The sequence below is a fragment of the Aquarana catesbeiana genome, linkage group LG03, assembly GCF_042186555.1.
Source record: "Aquarana catesbeiana isolate 2022-GZ linkage group LG03, ASM4218655v1, whole genome shotgun sequence".
NCBI classification, from domain to species: domain Eukaryota; kingdom Metazoa; phylum Chordata; class Amphibia; order Anura; family Ranidae; genus Aquarana; species Aquarana catesbeiana.
In genome coordinates, this window is record NC_133326.1 from 242,919,992 (window position 1) to 242,935,199 (window position 15,208).

The following is a 15,208-nucleotide window of genomic DNA, read 5'->3' on the forward strand; positions in this document are numbered from 1 at the left end:
TGTGTGTTATACTACAATGCCATCCATTCTGAATGGCACCCCAACACACATTAAAATGGCTGCAATGTGGTGCACTGCATTGCCAAAAATGGTGCATGCACTTTTTTTTTTTTTTGGCAGTGTGTGTTAGCCTGTCTATTCATTAGAATAGGCTGCCTAACACACCACACAGATGGGATATATATATATAGTTAGTATATTCTGAAATACTGTACAGTTTTGAAGAAAGCTAATATTATATTTGTCTAAGCATTTGAGACAATACTATGCACAAGGACACGATTTCCTAGAGCCCGACTGGGGAAAAACACAGCAGGGATAACACAACAGTGGTTGTAGCATTTATCTTTCATTTTTGGCAAAGTGAATGAAGAAATAGTTGGCTGCTGTCGTTGACCATTCTTTTTCATAAAAAAATTCGGGCCTTTGTGTTTTCTTCCTGCTGGTAAATCTTTCTCTCACCTTTGGAACCTGCCAGGTCTAGGGGAAAAATTTGTGGACACTAAATTATAACTTGCTACACATTAGTGGCCTGGCCTTTAAAGTTCTTGTTTCCTGGATTGAAGCAGTTTTCTGATGACAATGTCCCCATGACCTGAGTTATATATTCTGGCATATTTTGGTTGCTTGTTACAACTTGTAACTAAAATACCACTAAAATACATATGATCCATGGGTTGACCCAGCTGTTCAGGTTTCCCATAAGCATTAGAATTGTGAATACAGTTCTGATCTTCTGTCACTCTAAAAAAAATAGTTCTTTGTTTCACTAGACTGATTGCCTGATTGACTCTGGATGGAAGGGTCTGGTTCATTGTAATCAGCTGGTGCACTTTCTGTGTTATAATGAAGAAAGCTGCAGTGGGTGAATCCCTTTAGAACAGTGCTTCTCAACCTGGGGGTCGGGACCTCCTCGGGGGTCGAATGACGATTTGCCAGGGCACGAATCCTGGGCTGTTCCTGAAGCCCGCACCTCTCTCCCAGCATTTTTGCAGCTGCCCAAGTGGGCTGTCTCTGGAGCCCATGGCTGCCCACTCAGCCTCTTCGCAGCCGCCCATTCAGTTCACGGCATGGCTGGGGGGCAGAGACTAGAAGTCAGCTGACTAGTGAGGAATGTGAAGTGGGAGGGGCTGGAGGAGACCCTATCTCCTGATTTCGGCATAGGTGTCACTGCTGCGAGACACCACAGAGCTGGAGACACAGTGAAGCCGGAGACACAGTGAGTAACACTACTGTGATTAAATTTGCCATTAAAAGTCCCCACTGCAGTTGTCAGATCAGCAGATGACCTTGATCAAGAGCACCTAAGTTGGCTGATCAGAACTCCCCCCCAGCACTGCCACTGATCTCAACTCCCCGCCAGCACTACCACTGATCCCAACTTCCCCCCTTCACTGCCACTGATCCCAACTTCCCGCCAGCACTGCCACTGATCCCAACTTCCCGCCAGCACTGCCACTGATCCCAACTTCCCCCCTTCACTGCCACTGATCCCAACTCCCCGCCAGCACTGCCACTGATCCCAATCCCCATACCCAGGCATAAGACGGCTAGAGAGAGGGATGGGGAGAAAAAAAACAAGAAATTAGGATAGAGAGAGATAAAAGGGAAAGAAAGGAGAACAAAGAGAAAGAGTGGTACATCCTAAAATGTACCATAAGGGGTTTTAATATTGTACGAGTGGAAGGGACTCAGGGAGCGCTAAATATGCATGGGTTAGGGGCACAAATTACTTGTCTTGCCTTGGGTGTTGACAACCCACGCTACGAAAATAATTTTACTGTTAGGGGTCCCCACAACTTGGGAAATTTTATCAAGGGGTCACAGCACTAGAAGGGTTGAGAACCACTGCTTTAGAAGTATTTACCCCTCAGGGAGTATCTCACTAAAACTCATATCTCACCAGGGGATACATAAAACTTGACTTATATCTTAGTGCAGACTTCTGAGAAAGTGAGACAATCACCAACAGGGTACAGAACATATAACGGGGGGGGGGGGGGGTGTTAATGTGTTGACAATATGTTTTACCAATGCAAATAATTCCTTGTGAATTAATTAATAAGCAGGAGTTTTGATAATATACCCCCTTCATATGTATTTTCATTTACTTCTACCACCATAGTTAAAGTACATGATAGAAATATGAGTGCTGCCATTGCTGATATCTGTTTGGGAAAATGTGGTTATCATTTTCTGCATGCCAGGCAACTGACATTTTTCAAAAGGAAGTCAACCGTGACAGACCATTTTGTGTTTGTTGATAAGTGCCCCATTGCTGGAGCCCCATATCATTTGGAGGAATAGTGCCCCAAGGCCAGATAAAGGCCCGCAAAGGGCCACATCTGGCCCTTGGACCGCAGTTTGGAGACCCCTGCTCTAGACTATGCAGTCCACGTCTGAACAGTGAAGAAAGGTGACCAAAACAGGATATAGGAAACAATAATGACTACTGTCATTTTCACTGTCTTAGTCACAGCTTTTGATATACTGCCAATGTAACTTGTTTGGTTCATTACAGCTTTCAGTGGACTTGACATTACAATTCCTTTCTGATTTTTCATGCAGACATTGTTTTTTATAGCCCAGCAAATTTTAATTTGGCATGTAATAAGTATAGCAACTGGAATGAAGAAAATGGCTATAGAAATCCAAGTCATGTATGCTTTTGATCCCTAAGGCTCGGTAAAAAGAGCCCAGCATTCAAAGATGACTGGAGCGATCTCTGTCTTGGAGAAAATAAAAGCCTGGGGAATACTGGAAATAAAAGCCATTGTCCAGCTTGTGCTGATTGCAGTGTTCCATAGAGCTTTTTTCTTTTTAAATGTGACCATGGGGTAGCATATGGCTTGAAACCTGTCCACAGTCAATACTACTATCATGTACGTGGAGGCAAACATTCCAACCAATTGCAAAAGCTTAATGATACGACACAGTAGGTCTGGTCCAATAAAGACATCTGTAATAACCCAAATCAGTTGTCGGAGAAGTCATCCAAAAGTGAAGCATAAACACGTACATCCGTGACAACTTTTTCCTCTTGTTCCACAAACCACAATCAGCATTAGATTTTCAACCATGGCTGCCATAAATATAATCCCACAGATATTTTAGCAAAAGCCAAATGTGTGTCTCTCTCAGACCAGCCAGCTATGCTTGGCTCATTGCTTGTGTTGATTTCACAATTGGGGAAAACATTCTCTATAGGACAGAGGTTTTCTTTCAAATGAAAAGAAAGGTTCTTCATCAGAAAAGACTCTTAGTCTTTTCTTTTTTTTGTTGATTTGAGGATAAAGTAAAATAGATCAATTTATATGAAACCTTCACTGGATTGAATGTTTAGTAGGCTGCTGTGACAGAACACTCCTATGTACTTCACCACCTTTTGACTATTTCCAGGAATTAACTGTGACTGACATACACGCACACATCAGTTATTTTGTAAAACAAATACTTTAATCCTTTTTATTGTTAATTTGCATAACAGTGCTGCTAATATCCTGCAGGCTCTTTGTAGCCACGGTCTGCCAAAATAATATGTGTTAAAATGGACACTTGTAGCCTCCATTGGAAGAATGTATACCAGGGCATTGCCTGTTGTTGTGTAGTGTTTGCTTGCTACAGTTCTGCACTCTGGCCCTTTAAATAGCAGTCTCCTTGCTATAAGTGCCCGCATCCTCCATCATATGTGAGTTGGGGATAGGAAGCTGGCATAATGCTCCCTGGGGTGAGCAAACTTTTTTAGTCAGATATCAGTCCAGTAGTAAAGTGATATCTCATGTTTATTTCTTTTGTTTGTATTGGTAAGAAACAAAAAAGTGGAGAAACAAAAAGCCAATTCTGACACAAATTCTACGCAAAACTCCAAAAATGGACTGGACAAAATTATTAGCACCCTCAATTTATTGTTTGGTAGCACACCCCTTGGAAAAAATAACTAAAATCAATTGCTTCCTGTAACCATTAGAGCCCTTTCACACTGAGCCGCCCCGGGCATCCGCGGTTAATAGCTGCTATTTTTAGCGGCGCTTTACTGTCGTTTTTGCGGCGCTATTCGGCCGATAGCAGGGCGCTTTTAACCCCTGCTATCTGCCGAAAAAGGGTTAAAACCGCCGGCAAAGCGCTGCTACAGCAGCGCTTTGCCGGCGGTTCGGCGCCGCTGTCCATGAATTTCGATGGGCGCCCCTGAGTTCACCGCTCCTAATGCGCTCCAAAGAAGCTGCTGGCAGGACTTTTTCTGACGCCCTGCCAGCGCACCGCTCCAGTGTGAAAGCCCTCAGGCTGCTGTTTCAGGGCTTTTTGACATGTTCTTTTGGGTCACTGTCCTGCTGTAAGAACCATGAACTCTGGAGACCCAACTTTCTGACACTGGGCCCTAAATTGCACCCCAGAATTCTGATAGTCTTCAGATTTCCTAATGCCATGCACATGGTCAAGACATCCAGTACCTAAAGCAGATCCAAGCATGAAGATGTGATCCAAGTTCACCACAGCCACGAAAACAAGATGGGGAATAATTTGGAGCATATTTTGCAATTCTGACAGGGACCAAATACCACCGTCTGAGTACTTTGCAATTTTGTCTCTAAGGCAGCTATGTTTTGTGAGGATGACTTAGTTGTAATCCAAATCTTATCCCAATCGGCTGCTTCCAACGAAAACCCAAGATCCATCTCCCACTTAGCCACATATGATGGTGGGTCTGAGTTGGGTTTAGTAATAAGATGAGTGTAAAGAGTTGAAATAAGTCCCTTAGTGTGTGGGGCACGTTTACATATATTTTCAAAGCACGTCAATTTATCTAAATGAATTCTTCCTTGTATATAGGGCATAACTTTTTTTTTTTTTAATCTGAAGATATCGAAAGAGCTCTGAATTAGGAAGTTTGTGACTTTCACATAAGTCAGGGAAAGTTTTGAATGAAGTAGAGGATGCTAGTTCACAGAGTTGAGTTAAATTAGTGGAGGTCCATGCTTTAAAAGATTTAGGGGAAGCAGGATAGAACCAAGCAGGATAGAAATTGGATTTTTAAAAAATGATAAAAGGTATGGGGAGATTGTAGTCCATTTACTAATTTAAATTTATCCCAAATGGCTAGTATATGTTTAGTTATAGGATTATTGAGTTTTTTACGGTCGGAGGAATTAGACCATACGAGGTTGGTTATTCAAAGTGGGTCGCAATCTATTGATTCCAGCGCAAACCAAAGTAGAATTTCACGTTTTGCATGATATTTAGGGATATGGGCTAATTGAGCTGCATGGTAATAGGTGGTAAAATTAGGAAACCCTTTGCGCTTTGGAAGGTAAAAAGTGTGTTTGGACAGACGGGGTTTCAAGGAGCCCCAAACAAAAGTTAATGCCTTACGTTGTAGTATTCTGAGAAAGTATGCTGGAACAGGGTTAGGTAAAACTCAAAATAGATAAAGAATTTTGGGCAGTATAGCCATCTTTATTACGTAAAACCTATCCAAGATAATGGTAGAGAGGACCATTGTCTCAGAAGATTAGATATTTGACGCAAAATTGAAGGATAATTGGCAGTGGAAATGTCAGAAAGATTGGGTGTGAGAGTTATCCCTAGGTAAAGGTGTGAAGTGGACCATGAGAAAGGGAGGGATGTTTGCACTTGTTGTAAAATACGAGGAGGTAAAGATATATTTAAGGCTATAGATTTTTGAGAGTTAAAAATTAAACCAGATATGCGGGCAAAGTGATCAAGTTTACTTATAAGATTAGGAGCAGAAATATGAGGGGGTGACAAAGATTAAGATATCATCAGCAAATAGGCAAAGTTTATGTTTGTGACCAGCTAAATCTAGACCTTTTTAATGGAGGGGTCAGTACGGATTGATTGAGCAAGGGGTTCAATAAGTAGGGCAAATAAGAGTGGGGAAAGTGGACATCCCTGACGCATACCCCTATAGATGTCAAATAGGTTTGATTTATATCCAGCATATTTAACATAAGCTTTGGGATTTTTGTATAATGAGGAGACCCAGCTAAGAAAATGAGGACCAAATTCCCAACGTTACAGGACAAAATGTAGGTAATGCCACGAAACTGTATCAAATGCTTTTTTGATATCTAAAGATAAGAGACAGATGGGTATTTGTCATGATTTAGCTGCTTGAATTAGTAAAGTAGTCCTGTGTACATTATCTGCCGCTTGGCCTGTGGAATAAAGATGACCTGGTCTTTATTTATTAAAGAACCTATTACACTATTTAAGCGGGTCGCTAAGACTTTTGCTAGTAACTTAATGTCAAGGTTGAGTAATGATATGGGTCTATAGTTAGAACAAGATGTATCGTCTGACTGAGGTTTGGGGTTTATTGAAATTATAGCCGTTAATGTTTCGAGGGGAAAGGATTGATCGTTAAGGAGAGAATTAAATGTGTCTGTTAACATTGGAACAAGGATATGAGAGAATTTCTTATAGTATAGGACAGAGAAGCCATCTGGGCCTGGACGTTTATTTGGTTTAAGTGTGTTAATTGCTAATTAAATTTTGATAGCCATAATGGGGCTTTCAGGACAATCGCATTGGGCTAAAGGAATAGTAGGAAGTTTGATTTATGAAAAAAATTATTCTGCTAAAGTTTGATCAAAAGATCCTTCCTTTTTATATAAGGAGGTAAGATGTTTTTGAAAGGTGTGGAGGATCTTTACTGGATTACTAGTAAATGAATCATGAGATAATTTCAGTTGAAACGGTTTAAAGGGGCGATTCAGTTTTTTAAGTGCTTGGGCTAAAAGAGTGTCTGGTTTATTCGCTTTAAGATAAAATGTATGTATGCATAACATTTACTACAGATTCTGATTAAAAAAAAGTCAAGATTTAAACGTGCTTGTCGTTTTTCTCTTTTAAGAAATGAGGCTTGGCGTATACAAACCCCACGGAGAACAGGTTTATGAGCTTCCCATAGGGTCAGTGGGGATATATCAGGGGTCTCATTATTGGCCAGGTAATCTTTTCTGACCATTTCTAGATCAGAGGAGTGTGATGGATGAGATAGGATTGAGTCATTAATATGCCATGTAGAATCTTGTGTTTTGGGTATTAGAGAAGTGAAAGTACAGCACAGTGGTCAGTCCATGTAAAAGGGATAATAGATGAAGGGAGTTCAGGGGTCATTCCTACTGAGATCAAAATGTGATCAATACGGGAAAATGATTTATGGGGATGAGAATAAAAAGTAAATTGGCGCCTAGCATAATTGATTTCACGCCAAGAATCTAATAAAGATTTTTGTTGAAGAAATTGTTTGGAGTTTACGAGATTGAGAACTTGATGCAATAGGAGTTAGGGATTTATCTAAAAAAAGATAAAGGACTTGATTGGAATCTCCACAGATTAAAAGTGTGCCTGTTTTATGAGTATCAATTACCTCTAATGGGAGAGGAATGAAGATGGAGTTTTGTTAGGAGTATAGTAGGATACCACTGTGATTAAAGAATAGAATAGATATCCCGTGGAGTTTTAATTATTTAATAAGCAACCGAAGATCCTCTTTAAGAATTGCATCACATGTGCATCTCATCCAGTCGACATATACAGTACATGAATTTATTTACTGATGTCCAGGCAAATAATTAACTAAACAAGTGGCATGCTGTGTCCAGCGCATAGAACTGCCAGTTTCCATGTCATCTACAGTGTGCTTCTCTACATATATTTTCACTGGACATCCTTTATAAATTAATCAAATGTTAGAGTTTGTGTATACATGCAATTTGTATTAAAAAAAGGCATTCATTGCCTAGAATTTTCCTTTACCATTCAAAGAAAGAACAAAAAAAATATTTTCTAGGAATCCAAAAGCTTTTATGCAATAAGATCACAGAAAGCACATCATGCCACTTCTCTGTAAATCGTTTGAAGTACAAAATAGCTTCCATTCCAGCCTCGCCATCTCACTACCCCATAAATATTTATCTGCTAAGCATCCAGACTATGAATTGTTATTAAACTATAAACTATAAGAATGTTGCAGTGCCATGTATTAAAAACTGCATTTCAATTTCTCCTCATCATCACATCTAATACACTTTCTGCATTTAACAGCAAAGAACACATTTGCTAAAGTACAGTGAGTAGTAAGAACATCATGGATGAGGAAAGAAAAATGACACAGGCTGCACACAGCAACCCGGATCTTTTTTTTTATATTTTTACATCAGAACTAAACTGAAAAAAAATATTGGAATATATGTGGCTTTTATAGACAGAACCTCCACTCGCAGTTATTAAAGGTGTAAGGGATCATAATGTACAATGGTTTAAGAATGACTGCACTTAAAATAGATCTCTAGCTATTTTTACAGTGAAAATGTGTTATGATCTCCTGTCGCATTTATGTTACTGCTATCAGATCTTCTAACAACAAATCAACAAATTATTTCCTTTTGCAAACCCTGAGTGTAGAAAAACAATGTGCTCCGCTCCTTGGATTGGTGCTATATCAATTAGTGAATGATTATGCTCTGACTAGTGTGTGACAGCTGCAGTTATAATGTGCACCACAATTTAAATTCAGTCAATAAAAAACGTGCTTGTCTTTCTATACCATAATTATCATATGAACCACCACCTTAAACTGTGTACTAGCTGATGATATCACATATCATGTGTAATAAATTAATAAACTTTATCAACACTTGTATTAAAACATTCAAAGTCCTACACAGTGTGTGTTCAAATATGCAAAGTCCCAGTAAAATATATTTCTGCTGATAAAGTGCTGGTGCTCTTTAAATGAAGACAAAAGTGCTCTGTTCCACTGTGCCCGTAGTGCCCCACATGTGCCTCCACTCACCACATGGAGATGACATCTATTGCTAGTATGGTCTATAGAGCTTGTGGGGCATACCCCTTGGTGTTCTGCGCCCTTTGACTGTATCCAGCTGTATCCATTGTAATCAGAAATTGTGTTTCTTAATACCATACGCTTGGACAATAGCTTACTTAAACCAGCATGAGTTAATAGAAGTCAACACTGCAAGGCCCTTACGTGTGTCCTCTACAACCATGAAGATGGAATCTGACTGACATGGACATTCACTGTACTGTTCATTTAAGCACAAGAGACTCCATTTTGTTCTCACTGTTGAAATGTGTTCTGTAACCTTCACCTAACACACAGTCACATCTCCTACTAAACGCTCTCTACTCCCCCCCTCCCTTCTCAATGTTTTATTTTTGCAATTGTTCTATTCGCTAGCTTTTAATAATATATTTCTATTTGTTAGCTTTTAATAACATCTCACACCACTCCTTTCTTATCTATGTATAAAATAACATGTAATAATACATTTTGCCACTGAACGGACATTTTAAGCACAATGATTGAGTCCGGTGAATCTGTTCCTGCAGCTGCAGTATTAACTTTGTTTTAGAGTCTCAATCAGAAATTTGTCATAACAATCTTGGCGAGCCAGCCAGGAGTTTGGCAGAGTTTCCAGAAGGAACCGCGCTGCGATCGGGATCATCGGGAAATGCAGACCTCAAATGCCGGCTAGGTAAGCTGCCCTTAAGCTTGCTATATTTCTGCCTGTCCTATGTATCCTATCTGTCGGTTCGCAAGGAAACCAGACCACTCTCTCCCCCTTTACAGGTTGGACTGTGTGTGGATAGGGAAAATCCTCTGCAGTTCCCTGCGTTGACTCCTTGTGGGCGACCTGGGTCAGAGGCAAATGGTAGGGTCAGATTAAACTCACAGAGACGAGGAGGGTCTCTTAATGAGTGTTTTGTCTATTGTCATAAACCCCTTCTATCCATGTAGATAAGTGGAGACTATTCTTGTAAATCTGCAGATTTGCTGTACTATTTGTTTTAGAGGCAAGAGGGTATAGGCACAAGTAGAGAAGACTGGCCAGTCATTATGGGCATTAAATTAATTAAGGGAATGAAGGGAGAGAGGCTTTCAGAAAATGCCCAGCGCAAGATGAGCGCTAGAGAATATATGAACGGAAGGTACGGTTCTGCCTATACTGAGCCCCTAGATAAATGGGTAGAATGGACAAAGGGAACAGCTAAACCTTTAAAATCTGAAGGGACTTTTGATTTACAAGTATGGCAAGTTTTTCTGCATGATTATGGCCCACTACTGTGCAGTGAAGGAACGTGGAGAATAGCTTGCACATGGGAGACCGAAGCTAAAGTAGCAAATCAAACTGGCTTGACGGAAATGTTTAATAAAAGTAAATTTACTACGTTTGGCCAGAAGACTCTGTAGAGGAGGACCCCCCACCTTACGTGGCTGCCAGTTTGGCTTTAAGGGGTCCACGCACAAAAGCAAAAGAATTTGATTACATGGAACACACAAAAGATGAGCTATGCAATATAGTAGAGAGCAGAGGTTTAACAGCCCTATATCAACCTACAAAGAGGGATTTGGCTCATATCCTAGAAACAGATGATTGGCATAAATCAAAAGGCACATATGCAAAACTAGATCTCTCTGAACTTAAGGCTTTGGCCAGAGAACGAGAGATAGAGTCTGAACTTCTGGTGCTGTTGACATTAAGTCTCAAATTAAATGGCATGTACCTTTTAGTCCCCAATATATGAGAGCCATATTAGAGGGATTGGGAGATCCTAGAAAGAATCCAATTTGGTTTGCAAACAAGGCTATATGAGGCTTCTGCTACTGACATTCATCAGCTTCTTATTAAAGCAGTGGGAAGCAACACATCTAGCTATGTACTTAAAGAATGTGGTGTAGATGTCAAAAATCTAGGTAAGATGGTTAGTGGATGGGAGGTTTGTGAGAAATTGAAGGAAAAATTGCCCCAAATATATGGACAAACCAGACATGCTTATGAATGCTAAGCAAGGGAAAGAGGAAGCAGCAGGGGCTTATTGGAGGCATTAAAATAGAGGAAGAGAAGGCAGGAGAAACTGCAAGTCCATCTACACAACTGGTGAAAAAAAGGTTTCTTGATGGTTTAATACCAAAGTTGAAAGAAAAGTTGTTCACAGCAAGGCCTGAGGCAGGCAATATGTCTATTCAGGACGTCCTGCCTATCCTGTTATCCATAGAAAACAGGATTAACCAAAAAGACAGCAAACCCAAGGTTATGTACATCGGGAAGCAGAGAGGAAGAGGCAAAGGCAATTTCAGAAATCATGGCAATCGGGGACCAATTATATGCTACAACTGTGATGGGGAAGGACACATAGCCAAATTCTGCCATCTACCTGACCGTAGACTGGAAAAGAGCTTAGAGGCACCTCATGCTGACCCCAGTTCTCTGCCAAAAGCAGTGGATCAGGCATAGGAAAATGGCATGCCAGTATCAATCATGTTAAATAGGGGAGACAATGGTCCTGAGGCCAGAGTAAAAGTATTTTTACAAGAACTCCCCTATCCTGGAGGAGAAACAGAATTAACCTGTTTAATCGATACTGATGCAAGCCGAAGTGTTTTTAATATAGAGGACTTACCTCCAGGATTATTATCTACAAATGTTATCACTGGTGTTGGCCTAACCAGGACCTCTACTGATTTGGTTGAGTCCAAGCCACTTAAACTCAGGCTAGGACAGCAAACAGAAATTGTCACTAAAGTGTTAGTTTCGGACACAGTTCCTACCAATCTTTTGGGAGCTGGCATTTTGAAGCAAATTTTAGCAAACATAGACTACACTCCTACAGGAGTCCAAGTGGTCAGTAGTCTGTCAGGAGAAGTTTTAAATTCTGTCTGTGGAGTATTTTTAATCCAAGACTCCACTCCGCCATTTCCACCAGAATTTGAAGTCATTCCCGCTGAATTATGGGCCACCAGCAAATATGATGTAGGTCTGCTGGATTGCACCCCAGTCATGATAAAAATTAAACCAGGAGCCCATCTCCCACAGATTAAACAGTACCCACTGAGTATTGCTCAGACTGAGGGGATAAAGGATCAAATCACTCAACTGAAAGCAGCACGGGTTGATTAAGTCCCAAGTCAATACACCCCTGTTCCCAATTGCAAAGAAGCCAGACAAGAAGGGTGGGTGCCATTTACAATATAATTGAGGCAGATACCCCGATCGTGACAAATCCCCGCACTTTACTAAGTGGAATACCTGCCTCCAGCACCTGCTTTACAGTGTTTGATCTTGCAAATGCTTTCTTTTTGGTGCCCCTGCACCCAGATTGCTGGCACCTTTTTTCACCATGATGCCCAACAGTTAGCATGGACAAGATTGCCCCAAGGCTGTGTGAGTAGCCCCTCTGAATATAATTCTGCGTTAAAGCAAGTATTGGACCAATGGTCCCCCTCACACCCAAACACAGTTTTGCTTCAGTACATAGACAATTTGCTTATTTGTTCTGATACAAAGGACATTTGTAGCAGAGAAACAGTACGTTTTCTCATGTTTCTCTATAACTGTAACAACAAAGTTAGCAAAGATAAGCTACAATACTGCCAAGAGAAAGTGATCTTTCTGGGTCACTGCATTTCACATGGAATCCGTCACCTAACCCCAGATCGAGTTTAAACTGTCAAAAATTTTGAAAAGCCAAGAAATGTACGGCAACTACGTGCCTTCCTGGGGTTAGTGGGATATTGTAGGGACTGGATTCCAAATGCATCAGAACTTATGGCTCCTCTATATGAGGCTACCTCTAGAAACTCTTTCAAACTCACATGGGACAATGAATTGCAGATGAAGGAGTTTATTAAAATTTTGTCTGAAGCTCACACCATTGGACTTTCTCGTTGTTCTGTCATGAAGTCAATGGATTTGCTGCAGGTCTACTCACCCAGCTACATGGAGACAAACAGAGGCCTGTGATGTATTTACCAGCCTCATTAGACCCTGTCGTTAAAGGCTCCCCCAGTTGTAGCAGCCTGCATTTTGCTGCTAGACAAAGTAACTGAGCTTGTACTAGATTCTGCTCTGATCCTGTATGTGCCACATGCAGTACAGGAAATCATGAATCAAGTAAATACCAGACATGTGTCTGCCAGTAGATTTGACATGTACCAGTCTGCTCTTTTTGCTCCATCGAATTTAACAATCAAACGATGTGTTACTTTAAACCCGGCTACTCTTCTTCCTATAATTGATGAGGAAGATGCAACAAATGGCACTGATGTAGAACCTGGGAGTTTTTCTCATGATTGTATGGCTCTGATGGAGGTAGAAAGGGCCTCTGTCACACCAGCAAAAGTGAGCCTTTATCAGATTGTGACACACACTTCTTCGTAGATGGTTCCAGATTTCCCTTTCCAAAGAATTCAAATTTACTACATTCAGATGCCCAGAATAGGCACCTATGAGTTCGCTTTAGTGTGTATTGACATGTTCTCAGGTTGTCCCGAGAGCTGGCCAGTAGCTAAAGCAAATGCAAAAACAACAGCAAAGAAAATTTTGAATGAAATAGTTTGTAGATATGGAGTTCCTGAAACTATTGAGAGTGACAGAGGAACCCATTTTACTGGGGAAGTAATGAAAGAGGTAATGGAAGCCCTTCACATACAGCAAGCTTTCCATACACCTTATCATCCACAAAGTAGTGGTAAAGTTGAGAGACTTAATGGAATTTTGAAAAACAGATGCGCAAAAATTAAAGCAGATACAGGAAAAGGATGGGTGGAAGCTTTGTCATTAGCCCTATATTCTGTACGAACTACCCCTAAACAACCACATGGGCTGTCCCCTATGAGATTTTATTTGGAGGGCCACCCAAAACAGGGCTATATTTTCCCAACAGTTACAGGCTTCTCACTCCAGTCTGTTAGAATATGTTCAGATTTTGCAAAGAACATTGAATAAAATACATGAAGGTGTTTATAAATCTATCCCCGACCCAGATTCTGTTTCAGGTATTCACAGAATCCAACCAGGTGACTGGGTGGTGGTCAAGCGACACATCAGAAAGCCACTAGAACCAAAATTTGACGGACCACATTTGGTGCTTCTGACAACCGGTTCCGCTGTCAAGTTGAAAGGAAAGCCTACCTGGATTCAATTTAAACATTACATGCCCGTTTAACACTAAATGTGCACGGTTGAGCAATTCAGATTGCACCGGAGCAAAAATTACAGTTTATGTAGGAAACTATGGTCAATATTATTATATATATAAATGGGTAATTTGAATAATAAACCGCTCTTAATTCAAAATTACCCCCACTGCGCCAATGGATAAAGCGTAGAATGATAAGGAATGAGGTCCAGTGAATGGCCCACTCAATAGTGAAAAAATAAAAAATTGAATAACAAGTATAAATGTATAAAGAGAGCTGCCCCTTTAAATGACTGCAAAACCTGAATGTTATCTGATCTCATATATCTATTCACCCAAACAAACCTTCTCTTAGATACATGAGAGCAAATAAGAGGCGCTCATATCCCAGTGTTAGAAATCACATGTGCTGCAATTCCACCAAATAATAACTATATTGGGTGCACAAATTAATACATAAATTAGATGGTGTGCATACACCCTAATTAAAACCGTGCATAGATTAATTACCCTATGTGACAGTAAAATTAAATAAATATTAGATTAATCATATAACATGAAATCACCAATTAATGTGACGTAAAAAAAGTTCATGAGTAAAAGTGCAAAAAGATAAAAAACATGAAAAATCAGTCCTCAAAAATCTTGTGACAAAAAATACGTGATTTGGTTTGTGACAAAAAAATCCACACAAATCTTCTATAGTGCAGTGATCTTGATGGTGTTAAACTCCACGTGTCTTTCACCTCACCAGCGTGAAACGTGAATCCACTCCCAACAGAACCTCACTCACCGATTAATTTTGCCAGCACTCTCATGCACGTCAAAAAACGCTTTTTAACCACACTCCAGGGTGATCCGATATGTAATTATTCCACAGTGTTTTGGATCAATCCACATGTAAAAGAATTTGAAGAACTCACATAGCGTAAACCAGCACGGCACGTTTATTTCAAACCACTACAATCTTCAATAAAAACACTCACATTTTAAAAGATATAAGTCAGCAGTAAAACCAGTGTAGTTCACAGCAACTTCAAATTCAGTGGATACACTCAAAGCAACAAGTGGTCACGGCGGACCCGAGGTGTACTGATGCTAGGACTCACGGTCTCTCTCACCCCCCTCTGTAGCACGCCGTTCAGTCAAAACTCTCCTTCCTCTAGTGCGGCTCTCAGCGTTGATCGTCACATCTCACAGCCACGCCCCCGACATGTTTCGTCATAGATTAGACTTATTCATG

General features: G+C 40.5%; 1 pseudogene; it reads right to left on the minus strand.

Moving 5' to 3' along the window:
- Positions 1 to 643: 643 nt before the first annotated feature.
- LOC141133947 (arg8-vasotocin receptor-like) lies at positions 644 to 3,247 on the minus strand (annotated as a pseudogene).
- Positions 3,248 to 15,208: the final 11,961 nt, after the last annotated feature.